We start from the raw sequence: 17,169 nt of genomic DNA, 5'->3' as shown, positions 1-17,169 counted from the left end.
TTGGTCGGCGGGGCTTGGTTTGTTTGTTTGAGTTAGTGATTATTTTCTTAGAGATTTGTCAACACAACTTCTCTGGTAGGCTGGAGCTTCTGGGGACAGGGACTGACTTATCTTTATCTCCCCAGGATGAAGCACTCAGTACGTGTTTGCTGAACGAATTAAAGAGCTCATGAGTGGAACCAGTGAGCATGCAAGAAATATTTGTTGACTAAAACACTAATTCAACAGGATACATGCACCCTTATGCTTATAACAGCATTATTTACAGTAACCAAATTATGGAAGCCGCCCAAGTGTCCATCAATGGATGAAGATGAATGGATAAAGAAGATGTGGTATGTATTGGAATGGAATGGAATATTCTTTAGCCATAAAAAAAGAATGAAATCTTGCCATTTCCAATGACATGGATGGAGCTAGAGAGTATAATGCTAAGTGAAATAGGTCAGTCAGAGAAAGACAAATACTATAAGATTTCACTCATATGTGCAAGTTAAGACACGAAACAAATGAGCAAAGGGAAAAAAGACAGAGAGAGAGACACACTAAGAAACAGACTCTTAACTATAGAGAACAAGCTAATGGTTTCCAGAGCGGAGGTGGGTGGGAAGATGGGGGAAGTAAGGGGTGGGGATTAAAGAGTACACTTCTCATGATGAGCACAGAGTGTGTATAGAATTGTTGAATCGCTATATTGTACACCTGAAACTAATATAACACTGTATGTTAACAATACTGGAATTAAAATGAAAACTTAATTTGAAAAAAGAAAGACTTACTGAATAATAGATTGAGTCCACGGATTGATGAATGCTTTCTGAACTGCTGTATCTTACTCCACTTTCTTCTTAGCAGGCTCATTTCTGTCTGTTTTGGACTCAGGCCATTAACCTGACCCCAACTCCTCATGACATTCAGCTTGGTTTGACTTTGGGCTGTATAGAGTTTAGTGGTTAAGGACGCAGGTTCTGCAATCAGATAGATGAAGTTTCAAATATGTGTCCCTTGGGAGTCCTGCATGACCTTGGGTAGGGCACAAGGCTTAAGTGTGAGTTTCTTCCTCTTAAAATCCAAAATAACAGTAGTACTGACCTCAGAAGGTTTGGGGAAGGACGAAGTTTTGAGATAATCCATGTAATATACCTAGCATAAGGCCTTAAGGCCTAGCACAGAGCAAGCACTCAATAAATGATGGGTGTTGTTATTAATTACTGCCATTGTTTACTCTTTGTTAATATTCTCTCAGGTGTCTGGGCTCAGTGAGAAGGCTCCAAGCCCTTTCCCTAGGACATTTTTGCCTCCCTTTGGAGATTACCATTTACCCCTCTTTGCAAGGTATCCCTGCAGTGAGAGGAGATGTTCTGATTACTCTAAGTGGGTGGTCTTCAAACCTAGTTTGGGGAGGAAGTGGTTTGTTTTAACAACATAATTTTTTTTTTCTTTTTAAACAAAACTTTACAAGAGATGCCAACATACAATGAGATCAAAGTGGAATATTTTCAGGATGTAGTGTTTATGAATGCAGCTTCTAAAACCACTTGCCTCAGTTGGCATCCTAATTCCTTCAGTTACTAGTATGTGAGATTGTCCGAATTACCCAACCAAGCCTCAATTTCTGCATCTGCAAATGAGTATACTAATGGTTCACACCTGGCAAGGTAGCTGCACGAGATAATGAATAAAACAGATGGCACCTACTATGCACTCAAAAGTTAGCAATTATTACGCGGGTGTCTGATGGCGGAGGAGAAGGTGAACCAACTTCCAGTTATGGATCGGGCATCTCCTGGAACCACATTTTAAAACTCTAGATCTTATCAGTTACACTGTTCTAGTCTTATATCTGCCTAGATTGGTGCCACCACCACCACCTAGGAACATTCCAGAGTGCCTCCACTGTGACCAAGCACTTGGTTTTCTCCGCAAACCCCAGTATGACAGAAATTTGCTTTGAAAAATATCAGTTCTGACCCAAGTTCATGTCCCTCTCATGTCCTTTATCCTTGACTTTAAAAGTGGTATTTATGGATGGGGAGGAAATTGCCTCTAAATCATGCAGTCCTCGCCAGTCATACTCGGTTTAATTGGACTCATTCTGAAAACGATCCCTTTGCCTTTTATTTGTCAGTCAAGAAAAATGGAAGCAATTGGTATGGTCTAGTATGTGTTTTCAACACTTCTCAAAGTCAGCAATAACGTGAATCACTTTGAATTAAATAGGATTGATTTAGGGGCTCTGGGTGGCTCAGTCATTAAGCATCTGCCTTCGGCTCAGGTCACGATGCCAGGGTCCTGGGATCAAGTCCCACACATCAGGATCCTTGCTCAGCGGGGAGCCTTCATCTCCCTCTGCCTGCCGCTCCCCCTGCTTGTGCTCTCTATCTGACAAATAAATAAATAAATAAAATTTTTAAAAATCTGAATCGATCTAGAAAAGATCTAAAAAAGATTGTCACTTTTACAAATGTGTCACTTTTGCAGACATGATTCTTTCTAGTTATATAAAGACTACAGATGATTAGGATGTCATTTTTAAATCCAAAAGGAGCTAGACTAAGTAATGAGAAATACTTGATATCAAGATGACATTTATAAAAACCACACCAGGGATTTCCTTTATTAAAGAGAGAAAAATCAGGAAATACAAATAAATATAAGCACTATTTCCTAGATTTTTCAATCTAAATAGCCAAAGTAATAGGATACAGTTTTAATTGGTTCAACAAGTCCTTGATTGGCTGGAATTCTTCGGGAGTGGCATGCTTTGGTTAAATGGTTTTTCTCCACCTTACAAGAAATTTTTCTAGAACATAGTTTTATCCCTCCCTTTCTCCTTCCTTCCTCTCTCCTTCTTATTTTCTCTCATTTCCTTCTTAAAAATGAGTTTAAGGGAAATAATTTGTCTGGCTTTTCTGGACAATCATTCTGAACATGAAATTTTACTGCTCAGTTTTGAGGTATGGAAATTAGCCTGATTAATTTTTTGCACAACTAAATAGTAAGGCTACAGTTATTTGACAGATCTCATTATTCTCTATGACATAGTCTTGATTTTTTTCTTTATAGCAATGCAATGCTGACTGAAAATAAACAATTCATTTATCTGTGTATGTGTTTACTATCTACCTGGCCCTCTCAAATGGAAGCTCCATGGGGGGCAGGGACTCTGTCTAGTTCTTGACTGAGTCTCCAGCACCTAACCTGGCCCACAATAGCCACTTCATGAAAGTTTATTGGAACACAAATACGTTGGTTTCTGATTCTTCACCTAACACCAAAAAGTCAAATGTAAACATTTCTTCTGGTTCTACCTCAATGACCTTGCCAAATTACCATCACAAGAAGTCCCCGCTTTTTGCAACATAGTGTTCTAGAAGACTGCATCATAAAGTTGATTGCTACAAAGCAAATTCTATTTTCTCAGAAGGATGGTGGGCTTCTTTTGAAGTAAAGAATTTAATTAGAGAACATCTTGCAAGAATCCATGTATATATGCACTCAAATTATAGCCCAAAGACAAACAACCTCTTAACCACTATAAACAGTCACAATATTAAAATTATCTCCTAGATCATTGGTCTTCAAATTGTGCTCCTCAGACCCTTGCAGGTTCAGCCAAGGTATGCTGGAGACTTCCTCAGAGAGTGGGAAGGGAGACCAATGAATGGGTCTCCACTCTCCCCCATCCTTCAACCAACCCCTTTGTTTCACTTAAAGAAGGGATCCCATGGTGAAGGAAGGTTTGAAAACCAGGGTTGTAGATCTAGATTACCATCATACCTCACTGTACCTTACAGTTCCCCCACTAATTTCTATTCACTTAGCCATTCAAAAATATTTCCTGGGCGGCCCCTGTCCATGGCCCTGGAGATACAGCTGTAAATCAAGTATATAAAGTTCCTGTTTTCATCGAGCTAGCATTCTTGTGGTAAGACTACCAAACCCAAACCAAATACAAATACCAAAATACATATGTTAGGAAATAAGTGCTAAGGAAAGCAATAAATCAGGTCAGGGTTGGGAAGGAGGGTGATGAGGGAAGGCTTTACTGATTAGGCAACATTGGAGTAGAGGTATGAAGGAAGTGAGAAAGGAGCTGGGCCGGTTTCTGAGGGAAGAGTGTCTTACCCAAGGGAAGAGCATGGGCAAAGGTTTTGAGGCAGAAGTATACTCGGTGTCTCCAAGATATGGGAAGGAATCTGGTGAGGCCATGAAGGAGGACATAAGTCAGCAAGATTGGGTTGGGGTGCTCATGACTCTGTGGCACTTTGATTTCTACTCTGAGTGACATGGGAAGGCATTGGAGCATTTGTAGCAAAGGAGAGATAAGATCCTCTGACAGCTGTGTTGAGAATAGATTGTAGAAGGACAAGAATGAAGTCAGAAAACCAATTAAGATTGGTTTTTGCAAAACTCCTGCAAAACTTCTGCAAAACTTCTGCAAAACTAATGATGTAATGTATGGTGATTAACATAACAATGAAAAAATTAAAAAAAAAAAGATGCTTCTGCAAATATCCAAAAGAGGAATAATGGTGGCCTAGTCAAGGTGGTAACAATGGAAAGAAGACATCAGATTCAGTGTATATTTTGGAGTTGGACCAAAAGGATATTGCTGATTAAAAGTGCAATGTGAGAGAAGGAAGGAGTCAAGGATGACCCCAGGGTTTTACCCTGAGCACCTGGAAAGATGGAGTTGTTATTTTACTGGGATGCTCAGCTTTCATATAGAACATTCTTGAAAAGTGCCCTGGTGTCTTCCGAGAACTCCAGGTGTTGAGGAGAGGGTCAGTCGACCCCCAGAGGAATCACAGCAGGCCTCAGAGGCCAGGAGGTCTAAGAATTCGCGTGGTTGAATAAGAAGAAGAGAAAGTGGCCTCCCTGAGAGAATGCTCCCCCAGAAAAAGTGGCGGAGACCAGCTGGGACTCTACCCAACCCCACCTCTTCCCCCTGCCCCCCACCCAGGGATCTGTGGAGGCTTAGGTGGACAGAACCCAAGACTCTCTGAGCTAGGCTTGGGATGGTTTGGAGCAGAGAACCCTCCTAGATACCTATTCCTTCTAGTCATCCCTCTTTCTACTTGTCCTGTGCTTGTCCTGTCTTGAGCTCTTTCTGCTGAAACTGTTTTCATGAAAATGTCTGCTTTCTGCAGGGGCAGAAATGTGGCTTAGCCATATTTTCCTCCCCAGCACCTGGAACCTTGCATTTATTTAGCCATCTACCCATCTGAAGATTGAGGAAACAAGATGAAAATGCATAAAGATTCAGAAAGTCCCACCTTGATGATGTGGTACCCTGGAATGTCTCTGCACGTGTCTAAGCCGCTCCCCTTCCCTGGGCCAGTTTGCTACATGGAAGATACCAGCTGCAGTCAGCATGCAGTAATTAAGCAGGCTAGGAAAGCCTGGTTCCCATCTTCATGGTCCATATTTAATTCAAACAAATCAACACTTAGGACCTTTTAAATTCTCCATCAGTAACCTGTTCCTCAGTTTCAAACACTACCACGTGTTTGGGATTCTCTGTCCCCATTGTGAAAGTGAGCCCATGGGTCCAGCTTTTAGGCAGGCAGAATGGAGCTGAGCTAGAGCTCTGAATCTTGTGAAGAGGGGATACAGGAAGGTGAAGAAAGGAATGCTAAAGACAAGCATGTTCTGTCCATTTTGCCCTGTTTTTTCATCTTAACAACAAACAAAATGATTTCTTGATATGCTTCTAGTTGGGTTCTCCCATAGATTCATTTTACACTTGTGAGGTTGGATGCTCTAAAGCTTTTTGTTGGGTTCACCTTTTCTTTACTTTCTTTTCCTTTTTTCTTTCTTTCTTTCTTTCTTTCTTTCTTTCTTTCTTTCTTTCTTTCTTTCTTTCTTTCTTTCTTTCTTTCTTTCTTTCAGTAGGCTCCATACATGGAGCCCAACGCAGGGCTTGAACTCATGACCATGAGATCAAAACCCGAGTAACCCAGGCTCCCCGGGTTCACCTTTTCAATGTGCACTGACAATTGCCCGTTGCTTGGCTGAAATAGAATTCCTGTCTCCCTGCATCATTATCCACACTCGCCTCTAAGAGAGAGTAAACAACAACAACAAAAAAACAAAGCCTATTTAATCACCCCTTCCAGACTAGTTATCATGGTGCCCACTGACTGGGGGGAGGTGGGTGATGGCAAGAGGATTTGGGGGGTGCCAAAGATCTCAGCAACTATGTTCAGTGGGGAGGCAAGGGTGATCCTGTTAAGATGAACCTGAAGGAAAAGGAGGAAATGAAAGGAGCTGACAGGGTTGAGGAAGCTGCTAACGTAACCAGGAGATGCTTGAGGACACTGACAAGGATAGATCTGACAGCGGAGAGGCAAGGAGATAAAAGAATGGGAATCTGTTCCCTCCTTCGGCAAAAGGAAATAAGCCGAATGTCAGCAGTTCCAGAGGAAACAAGACTCACAACTTCATGGCCAGTTCATTTGGATTTTGACCTCTTCTTATAAGCAGTTCAAACCAGGAGACTGTTATCAATAAAATCTATGTGTTACTATTATCATGTTTAGACCTGAAAAGATGATGTACATTTGTGATCAGAAATGAGAGCCCAACTGCTGAGAATTGGTTTTAAGCATGTTGGGAAGTGACCGACCTCAATTCTAAGTCCGGAAGGAGGTGGAGAAGGTAAGGGCATATGAGCAGGGACTCAGGAAATCAATAGCAAAGTGAGAAGCGAGAAAGGACAGGTATTTTCCAGAGAACTCTAGCAACTCCTCTAAATTGTCAACTCGTTCCACAGTCAGGGAAAATATGCTTGGCCACTGTGTGCTCAGTAACATCTGGATCCATAAGACATCCACATGCATGAATATTCATGATATCTGGCACTTTCTTCTTTGACTGTCAATCTTTGTCTATTGAGCCATTTTGAACAGATATTTTTCTAAGGCATAGGGTGTGCATTTCTCGCCAGGGCATTAGATCATAGACACAAAACATGAGGCTGGGACAAGCTTCTTTGCGGCAAGACTTAGAAGACAGAATGGGAACACTGGTAAACCAAGACTCAGCCCAAACCAGGGATATGGACAGGACCTAAAAACTAGCATAGGCAAAAGATAAGTCATTCTAGGGCATCAAGTAATATCTGCAGATTGATGAAGTTCAAGGAACCATGCTAGCCATGAGAGAACCCTCTACTTCTTTCTACATTGAGGATTCTGAAGGTGCTCTGCAGATAAGACTCTGTTCCAGGTATTGGCCCCAAATGACCACTTGGAGCCTTTGGCCCTGATGGATGAGGGTGGACTTCATAGACAGGGAGGTCTCTTTTGGCCTCAGTTAAAACCAGGCTAATGGCTTCCATGGCTCTCGGGATCTTATCACTCTTATGGTGAAAAGGGTCAGGAACTATTAATCCAAAAGAGGAGTGCTTCTCCTGAAGGCTCAGAGGAGAGCTGGCATGAGCAACCCACCACCATCTTGGAGCTGGAGGGCAGTGGCAGCCCCAGGCCCATCTACTCTGACAGCCTTATGGGAATTTCAAGGGTGAAGATGACACAGAGTTATGCCAAGACCACAAAGATGCCAGGGCTCCTAACCTCTTCGCTCTTCAGCCCATAAGTTTTACCCTGATCACTGGGACTTGACAACGTTGTTGACCTGACCCATATTAGTTCCTCCTATGCCCAGAGATCACACAGGGAGGGAGCCCCAAAGTGCCACAGCTGGAGGGGTGATCTGAGCATCAACCCTAAACCTCAGACAGTCAGGTATGCAAATAAGTATTTGTCCCCTCCTGAACATTTCATGTCCTCTGAATGCCAGGAATTTGCTTACTGTTTTATACAGATTTTAATACAGAATCTTCACTGTAACCTGTGCAGGATATCTATCATTATTCTCATTTTATAGATGGAGAAACTGAAGACTCAAGAAGGTGAAGGAATTTGCCCAAGGTCAGATGGTGTGGGATGTTAGCTCCAAAGCCCATGCTTTTTCTTCTCCACTACATTTCTCCTGTGTGGAGGGTGTGTGAGCAGAGTTGAACATGACCTTCTTAGAAGCATTTTCTGTCTAAGCCAAAGATCACTTCACCCTTTCTTTGTCATCCAAGAATATCATGAATGTCCTCCACTAAAATGCATTATATTTCAGTCACACTCCATGAAATATGTGATTCTGTTTGCCTGTGCACCAAATGTCCCCAACCAGCTGTGCATTTATCGGTACTATTCCTTCTCACACTGCCTACTGCAGTCTGTACTTCTCAGCAGCTTCCGGTCCTTTCGGTATCTTTGTGCACAGCTGCAGTGAGCAGGCCTGAGGACGCCTCTGCCCTTCCCGTGAATTCATGAGAGCTTTCTGTTGCCCAAAGACCTTTTCTCTGATTTCCATATTCATGGCAATACTATGAATGGCTGGAGTCACCAAATACCCAATTTCAGCATCACAGAGGGACTAATCAAACTGGACTTACAGATTCAACTGGGTATTACCGAAACCTTTAATTTTAGATCTCCCCAAAAGTTGCAAAGCTAATGCAGAGACTTCCCCTCTACTCTTCACTCAGCTGCTTCTAATGTTAACATCTTACATACCCATGGTGCCTTGATCGGAACAAAGAGATCAACATCATCTGTACGTGTACTTGTAGTATGCGGAGGACATGAGCACTACATTAGGTAACAGATATTTCCTAATTTGCTAGGTGATCTCATTTGTACATAATAGTCCAGGAAGCCGATTTCTTCTTGATGCCTTAGCTTGCAAAGTTCTTTGTGACAAAGAGTTCTATTTCCCCTGGCCCCGCTGGAAAGTTTACAGCTGTTGCAAATTCAAACTTTTGATCCTTTTCTTCTTTATTATAGAAATGAATTCTATAGAATTCCATAATTCTATATAATTCTATATTATAGAATTCAGAGAAATAATGAGGGGTGCCTGGGTGGCTCAGTCGTTAAGCGTCTGCCTTCGGCTTGGGTCCTGATCCCAGGGTCCTGGGACCGAGCCCCGCATCGGACTCCCTGCTCCGCGAGAAGCCTGCTTCTCCCTCTCCCACTCCCCCTGCTTGTGTTCCTGCTCTCGCTGTGTCTCTCTCTGTCAAAGAAATAAAATCTTAAAAGAGAGAGAGAGAGAATGAGATGTACTTACAGCAAAATAATAGCTAAGTACATAATTTTACCATCACTGGTCTGATTTTGTATATCAGGTTCTCTTAGGGGTCCGTGAGTAAATACTATTTACTTAACCAATTATGGAAGAATAAATATTGCTGCACTCATTTCATTTGACCCAGTGGATAAAATCCATCCTGCAGTTTCTCTCTTCCTTAAGATTTCAGACAACCCGAGTACAGGCCATTGGGTAATGTGGCCATTTCTAAGGAAAACTGATAGACTTGGGACTACTATCTTATCAGTTCTCTATTTAGCACCTGTGTAACAACCAGATAATACAAACACAGCAAAGAAGAATGCTAAAGAGAGATCAGAAAGACAGGAAGAGCGAGAAAGAGGCTTTTTAAAGTTGTTGAGGCAGAGAAGAAACCGGGAATGAAGATGTGCAGGGATGAACTTGGAAGACATCCAGGTGGCAAGAGGAAAACCAGGGACTTTGTTATCCTCGGTCAGGTGCCCTGGACAGAAACCCTGAGATGGAGATTCAGGAGATCTCAGGAACAACATCTTTAAGGAAATGAGGGAAGCAGGATTGGGCAGAGGGAGAAATTCAGCGGCGATGCTACAGTAGCTTCAGTCTGTCCAGCCCAACTGAGAGTTCTGGACCTGGGATGGACCTGTAGAGTTATCCCAAATTGAGGCAAGGGGCCTGAACTTTGCACCCTCACATGAGCTCACATCAACCAGTCCTTGGGTATGGGCTATCCCTGGGAAGGGGCTAAAGTTTGGGCAAGGCAGTTTGTTTATCTGAGAGCAATTCCCAGAGATGCACTGAGCCCTGAGCTATCAACCACCAACACACCTGACAACTGGAGGAATGAGTTGCTTGGTGTGCCTGGGGGAGTCTGAGAGGCGCAGCAGAGCATCTATTATATATGGTCTCTTCAGATCCAAGAGGAGAGGATATTTTGAGAAAGGAGTGGTGGACTGTATGGAATATTTCTGAAAAGTTGACATAGATGAGGATAAAAATATGCCAAGATGGAGGTCTTGGTGACGTTCACCAGAGTAATTTTAGTGGGACTGGAAGGAAGTCCAACTGAAGGGACTGAGAAGAAAATGGAAGATGAGGGCATGGTTACAGAAATATAGATAATTCTTCTGAGAACCTTGTCAGCTAATCGGGGCAGTGGGGTTGGGTATTAAATGGAGAAAGACATGGAGCCAACGGAGGTTTATCATTTAAGTTGGAAGATACCAGAACGTGTTTGCTCACCCCCAGAACGACTTGATGGGGGAAACTGAGACCTAAGGGAGGGCTGGGATGGTTGCGGGAGTCATGACTTTGAGAAGGAGAGAAGGAGCAGGGTGCAGGGCACAGCTGGAGGGATGGCCTGAGATAGGGGCCGGGACTCATTGTCCGTAGTAGAAATAGTGTAGGTCTCTAGTGGGTACCAGGTGACTCTACCTCCTTGCTTGTATTTGACAGAAGAGAGGAGAGATAGATCAGGCCTAAATGGGGCCATCAGATTCCCTCTCTGGAATTTGGAGTAGGGATTAAGAGACAGACGTCCATCTGGCAATGTCTCTTGAATGGTGATTTGAACCCAGGAACTAAGGAGTGGCCATTTTCCACCCACCATGTGTCCAAGGAAGTGGAGAGAGCATGAAGCAAGAACCTGTAGAGATGAGAGATGAGAAAGGTTCCTGTTGACTTTGCACATCCAGGGTCCAGGACAGTCTAATTATCTACAATGTGGAGCGCTGCCTGACTGATAAGCAATTAGCCTCACTCCAGATACCCAAGACTTGAGCCGGCCCTCAGCAGAGAGAGCCGCTCTGCCACATGACACAGGCCCTGCCTGGACCTATACCGGCACCATACTGGGAAAAATGGGTGCGAGAAAATGTAAAGTCATAAGGAACAATTAAGATAAATATGGTCTATGCTTTTAGTGAACAGTATCTAGCCATTCAAATTGATTATTATGAAGACTGCATAGAAACATAAAGCAAAACAGAACACTGATTTTAATGCACATGATCGTAGCCTTGTAAAAAATGCATTTGGGAAAAGATGGGAAAAATACATCAAAATGGGAATAGTTAGTAATGTGTTAGGTTAATGGGATCATGGGTATTTTCCCCCTAATTTTCCTATTTTATTTCTAAAACATGGCTATCTTGTACAGACAATTTAAAACAATTCTAATTCCTACAGCTCACATCTGAGCGACTTGCGTAGTTTCTGTGAGGCCCTCAAATCATCACAGATCATATGTCTAAAAGGAACTGGGACCCGAGAAGGCTGTCAGAGGATGTGGTTGTGTGCATCAAAGGGGACGCCCACCTGCTGGCTGGGACATGAATTACAGTCCCTCAATAAAGCCCGAGAGAACAGGGTGACCACTTGAGCATGAACAGATCTTGCAGCCTGTTCCCATTGCAGAAATACTGCCGTGAACGACGGGACAAGAGATCGGGCTGTGTTGTCCCAGTGAGCACAGGTGCCAGTCTCCTGGCCAGACACTGCCCTCCCTCCGCCTCCCGCTACCCATCCCCTCCCTTCCTCAACAGCTCTACTCCTAAAAGCTCCAAGGGTTTTATTAGGAGCCACTGAGAACTGACCCTGAACTTCATCTTTGCTAAGTGCCTCCAAATTATCTTAATGAGGATTCTCCTCCACACTCTGGGAAGTCAGCTCAGGGCTGTCCTATGACTCTTCCTTCTAGGCAGGTACAATAGGTCACTAAATGGCTTGCTCAGAGACGCCCCTGGGAGAAGACCTAAAACAAGAACTTTGTGTTCCTGGGGCTTGCGAGTGCTTCTGAGCTCCCTGAGCCTGGCCAGGGTTTCAGGAAAGCAAGCACTAAAAAGAATAAGCAATGGAGGGAAATGAGGACTTGTGACCCAAGCTCTGCCCTGAGTGCATAGCCACACTTCTGCGCACCTGCTCGCTGCCCTGAGCTTCCTATTGTTACAAATCCATAAAGACATATCTATTCCTCCAGCTTAATCTTCCAGCTTGTACAAACAGAGGCCAAGGAAGGATGGACTGCTCTGGGTTTAAGTTCATCAAAGTAGTGAGACATGCACCCCAGAAGCCAAAATATAAATTAGCTATTGGTCTCATGTTTGCGGGTAGTAATTAGCTCAGGCAGAGAGAAGCATGTCAGCAATAAGTTCTTCCCAGAGAGCAAATGAATGTGAGAATGATGTGAGTGGGGACCCCCACCCAGAGGACCAGAGTGTTATCAAAGAAATGCAAATTACTTATTTTATATTAAATATTACTATTTAGTGAATGGCCGCTAATTAGTTCAGGCCCTGTGCTAGGTGGGCCTCATTGGTTCCCACCCTCACTTCAGGTCTCTGCTTCAACATTTCCTCCCAGAAGCCACCCCTGCTGTCCAGGACTCTAAGTTCCCCCGTTAAATACTCTGATTATAATTGTAACATTCATGAGTGTGGTTTTTTGATTAATGGTCTGTTTTCATGAAAATAGGGTTGGGAGGGTCTCTTTACGATCACCATTGGGCCCTCAGCCTGGCTCTAGCAGGTTCTCTATAAATAGTTAGTGAGCTGATATCCTTCATAGCGCTCACCACATGCAAAGGCTGTAAAAGCACTCGCGTATTCTTTCTCAGCTGTCCTGTTCATTGCTAAGCTTTCTGTCCCCAGCGCACTAGGACCTCCTTTATCTTGCTCTCCACCAGCCTTGGTGCAGTGTCTGCACATGGTGGCATCCAGTACAGGTGGCAGGAATACATAATAAAAGAATAAACAAGCATGAATCACAGTCCCCAGATCTAGAAATGGGTAGGAAAAGGAAGACAGCACTGAGAGATAAGGAATCAAAATGTCCAAGAATGGAGCCAGGGGAGCAGGAAAAAAAAAAAAAAAAAATCTAGGACTTCTGACTGAGTGGACATGGGCTGCCCAGATTCTCCTTTCCAGGTGTTGACTGGGTGGTACACGTGGCTAAGGGAACAGAGAAGGCAGGCCATCACATTCGAGACGGTAAACCAAGGCCAAGGGCCTCTTGACCCTAGAGAAAAAGATAAGCCAATCATTTCCTACTCAGCAAAGTAAACCCAGATCCTTTCCTTTTGTGGGATGAAGCCTTGAGCTCCCCAAAGGTCTGGGGAGCAGAGGGGCAATGGTTTATCACCTGCAAAATCAGATGTATCCCAGCCTCTCAACTGGGAGCTTCAGCGCATTTTGCTGAATCCTTGAATCATCGAGGCCTGACTAGTTATGAGACCAGCTTCACGTCTGGTACGAGGACACCTGAGCTTGCATCATTTGGGGCTGCTACAACTCCTAACCCCTCTTCTCCCCAGGGTGTGCAGACAGTCTCAGGGAAGGGTTCAGAAAGGTGAATGAGGCTGCAATTCACAACGGCGTGACCGCGGAAAGATGGCGGCCATCTGAAAAGCTACCGGACGTGTCTCTCATCTCTCTCTTTGCAATACTGTCTCTCCCTGGATCACTTGCTGGAACGGAGAGGGACCCTCCTGGGAGTTAAGAATCTGTAGACTTTGTGTGCAGAATCGGGAAGTGTAAGCCAGGTTCCAGATGGGAATTACGGGAGCAGTCTTCTCCTCCTGGGCCACTGTCCTCCCTCCACTACCATTTGAAAACTTGTTTTATTAGGCTGTTTTTTTTAATGAAATTCCCTCTTTTCCCAACTTCAGCTTCCTGTTTTCCTGGTCACCAAAAAAAGAAGGGAGAGCATTGAATTTTTAAAGCAGCTGCTTTCTCGCCCCTCCAACACACACACACACACCCCTCCAAAACACTTTATCCATTTTTAGCCGATGAAAAGGGGAAGGAAAATATGGCATTTTCAATGATCTAACTTATTGTCTGTTCAATCTGTTCGGATGGGGAATGATAGATTTTATAACAGTGCCTCGTATTTTAGGCTGACTGCACGGTGATTGGCTCAATCTTGTGCAACAACGAGGCTTGTGTCACTAATCCTTTGTAGGTCTCCTTGGAGGGTAGAGGTGGTGTGTCCCCTGCACAGCTCATCTAAGGTAGTTTTTAATTTATTTGTGCTAATATTACCAGTCTTTGAGGGGACAAGTTAAAATTTTTCCTTCTTCGTGTGTCTGTGTATGTGTGGATATCCTTGTATTTAGTACCTCGGTCCAAATCACCCAAGAAAAATTTCTAGATACATTCTCTTAATTTATTTATTTTTTAAATCAAAGTGTCACAAATGTTGATTTAAGTCATTGTCTAATTTGACCTTAACTATAACAGCAACCGTAAAAAGCGTATGCTACACAAATTCTTTAGTGTTTTATTAGAAACAAGTACTTTATACATTTATTCAAATAAAGTGTTCAAAGTCACATTTTTACTTAAATACTAGGATATAAAATTTCCAGGAAAGAGTAAAGAGTGGTACTCTAAGTTGTAACTTTTTTTTTAAGATTTATTTATTTATTTGAGAGAGAGAGGGAGCACAAGTGGGAGGGGAGAGAGAATCTCAAGCAGACTCTGCACTGAGCACAGAGCCCGACTCAGGGCTCTATCTCAAGACCCTGAGATCACGACCTGAGCCAAACCAAGAGTTGGATGTTTAACTGACTGCGCCACCCAGGTGCCTCTAACTTGTAACTTTTTTAAAGTGATGTCCTCTGCTAATAAATGGGACCCAGCATATGTGTCTGCAAGCTGTAGGCATGGCACAGTGGTGGGGGTGACCCGGACTGTGAGCCAACCGACTCCTGTGATGGTCCCGAACTATCATTCACCTGCAGGCTATGTAAGTGTGGGTCAGTCCCTTTGCCTTTCGGGGCCACTCTTTCCTTCCGTGGGACACAGGGTGACTGGATTTGCTAGCTTCTAGTTCTAAAATGCCATGATACTTAGAATAAGGAGGAAATTTAGAATCATCTAGTTTAAGGGCCACTTCTGGCCCACTGCCTGATTTTGTAAATGGCAAGCTAGGAATGGCTTTGATATTTTTATGTGGTTGGTAAAATAGCACTTCAGGAAAGGTGAAAATTATATGAAATTTACATTTCAGCAACCATAAATAAAGTTTTATTAGAGCAGAGGCATTCCCACTTGCTCGTGTATTGTCTATGGCTGCTTTGGCACTATAAGGGCAGAACTGAGTCGTTGCCATGGAGACTGTATCCTAAAATACTATCTGGTCTTTTACATTTAAAAGGTTGCTGGCCCTAGTCTAGTCCAACTGCTTGACAGATGAGAAAATTAAAGGTTGGGCAAGTTCTGGTTCAAAAAGACAGAAACATAGTTATAGAAAGATGCAAATGGCCATTTTGAAGCATCCAAAGGGACAAACACAATGAACAATAAACAAAAGATGGAGGAAGCAAAAGAAACTTTTTCTTCGAATGACAGTGGATAACATGTTATACAAGACATAAGGACAAAGAAGTTGTGAAGCCCTTGGAGCACCTGCATTTATTTGTACGGAAGAACCCATGTTTTTTCTTTTTTTAAAATCTGGAATCAAATTACGATGGATTCCTGTGGGGGATTTGGGAAGTGGGCGGATCACATCAGAAACAGCTCATGATTCTTCATGCTGATAAGACTCTGGGAAACTTACCTCCAAACTCGCTGAAGGAAATGGAGGTGAACGTTAGAAACGCTTTAGTGGGCCTTTTCAAAAGTGTAGGAGGTCTGGACATGGTGACTGGGGGAAGGAAGCCTGGAACAGATTCGAACTTTTGGTCAAATAGAAATCTAGTGCTGGAAAATCCCAAAGCCCTTTATGAAACAGAGGCTCTCTGCAGAAGAGCCAGCATAGTTCTGAGAGCCTGGCCCTTACTAATGACAGGGCTTATGCCCTGGCAGCGTGGTCACTAGGACCAAAGTAAGTATGGAGTTGGCCATGGATTGATTTTAGGAAGGTTTGTACGAAGTTTCATGGGGAGATAAAGCTCATCATCTTTCACTTCACACAGGACTATTACCTTTGCCTGGGAAGTTACTGGTGGTGTGCAATAAATATTTCAAGCCCAAGCATGAATCAGGGAGCAAAGAAATTGCCCCAAGATCCATATTGTTGGTGATCAACCACGTACCAAACATTACACTTGTGGGAAGAGCCCCAAGCAGTTAAAATATGAAATTGAACTTGCAGAACAGATAGGATTTGCCCTGGAATTTCAGATTATTGTCAACGTGCAGCATGTGTTGCTGGATCAGTGAGTTGGAAGCGTTCTCTCTAAATTTAACCCCATGGCTAACCGCATGAATTTACAAGTCAGACTGCCCAGGGCTGCACCTGAAATCTACTGCTTGGATTCCCAGGTAATCCCAGGTAAGTTACTGAAACTCTCAAGCCTCATTGTCTTCTGTAACAATAACAATAACTAAAAAAGAATGGTAATAATAGTACCTACTCTGTAGGCTTCCATGAATATTTAAATGAGATTATCGATAGAAAGTCGTGGGAGATCTGAGAACTAGTGAGTGCTCGCTAAATGCCCCCTGCTCGCTGTTGGCTGCGTTGTCCAGCCTATTTGAGAATATGGGTTTACTAAAAATATGGATTTGGGTGCGAGTAGTTCTGGGTTAGAGTTCCAGCTTCACCACTGAGTAGCCTTGTAACCTCGAGGAAATTACTTTAACTCTTTGAGCTTTAGGTTTCTTTTCTGTAAAACAGTGATAATAATAATAATACTTACCTTAGTGAGAAAATATACTCAAAGTGCGTGGGAGAGTTTCCAGCACTTAACTATTTTGATGATGATCATGATCACGGTCATTATTATCAGTTATTGGTTCCCTAATATCCAAAAATATTCTGAAGGCAGGCTGAAACATAGTAAGCCTGATGATATAAGAGTGGCAGACACAGTATAAAGACCTTTCACATAAAACTGCGGTAAAATGGGTTTGGGTTGTCACGAAATCCCTCCGATCGGCTAAGAGACAAGATGCAGGTGCAAGGAAGGTTTTGGAGGAGGACCCACTGGGCATTGCCCACTGGCCGGACACCTCCTCCGACGCCAAAGTTCTCAGTGCCGAGCCCGGAGGAGACATGCATTCTGGCTCCTTTGATTCTCTCCTTCAGAAT

General features: G+C 43.3%; 1 pseudogene; it reads right to left on the bottom strand.

Annotated features, from left to right (window-relative positions):
- LOC113925576 overlaps nt 1-15,775 on the bottom strand; it is a 55,716-nt pseudogene extending 39,941 nt beyond the window's left edge.
- Between the last annotated feature and the right edge of the window lie 1,394 nt (nt 15,776-17,169).

This window comes from Zalophus californianus, chromosome 4 (assembly GCF_009762305.2).
Source record: "Zalophus californianus isolate mZalCal1 chromosome 4, mZalCal1.pri.v2, whole genome shotgun sequence".
NCBI classification, from domain to species: domain Eukaryota; kingdom Metazoa; phylum Chordata; class Mammalia; order Carnivora; family Otariidae; genus Zalophus; species Zalophus californianus.
The sequence above is the reverse complement of the archived record's forward strand: the minus strand, read 5'-3'. Positions and strand labels throughout refer to the sequence as shown.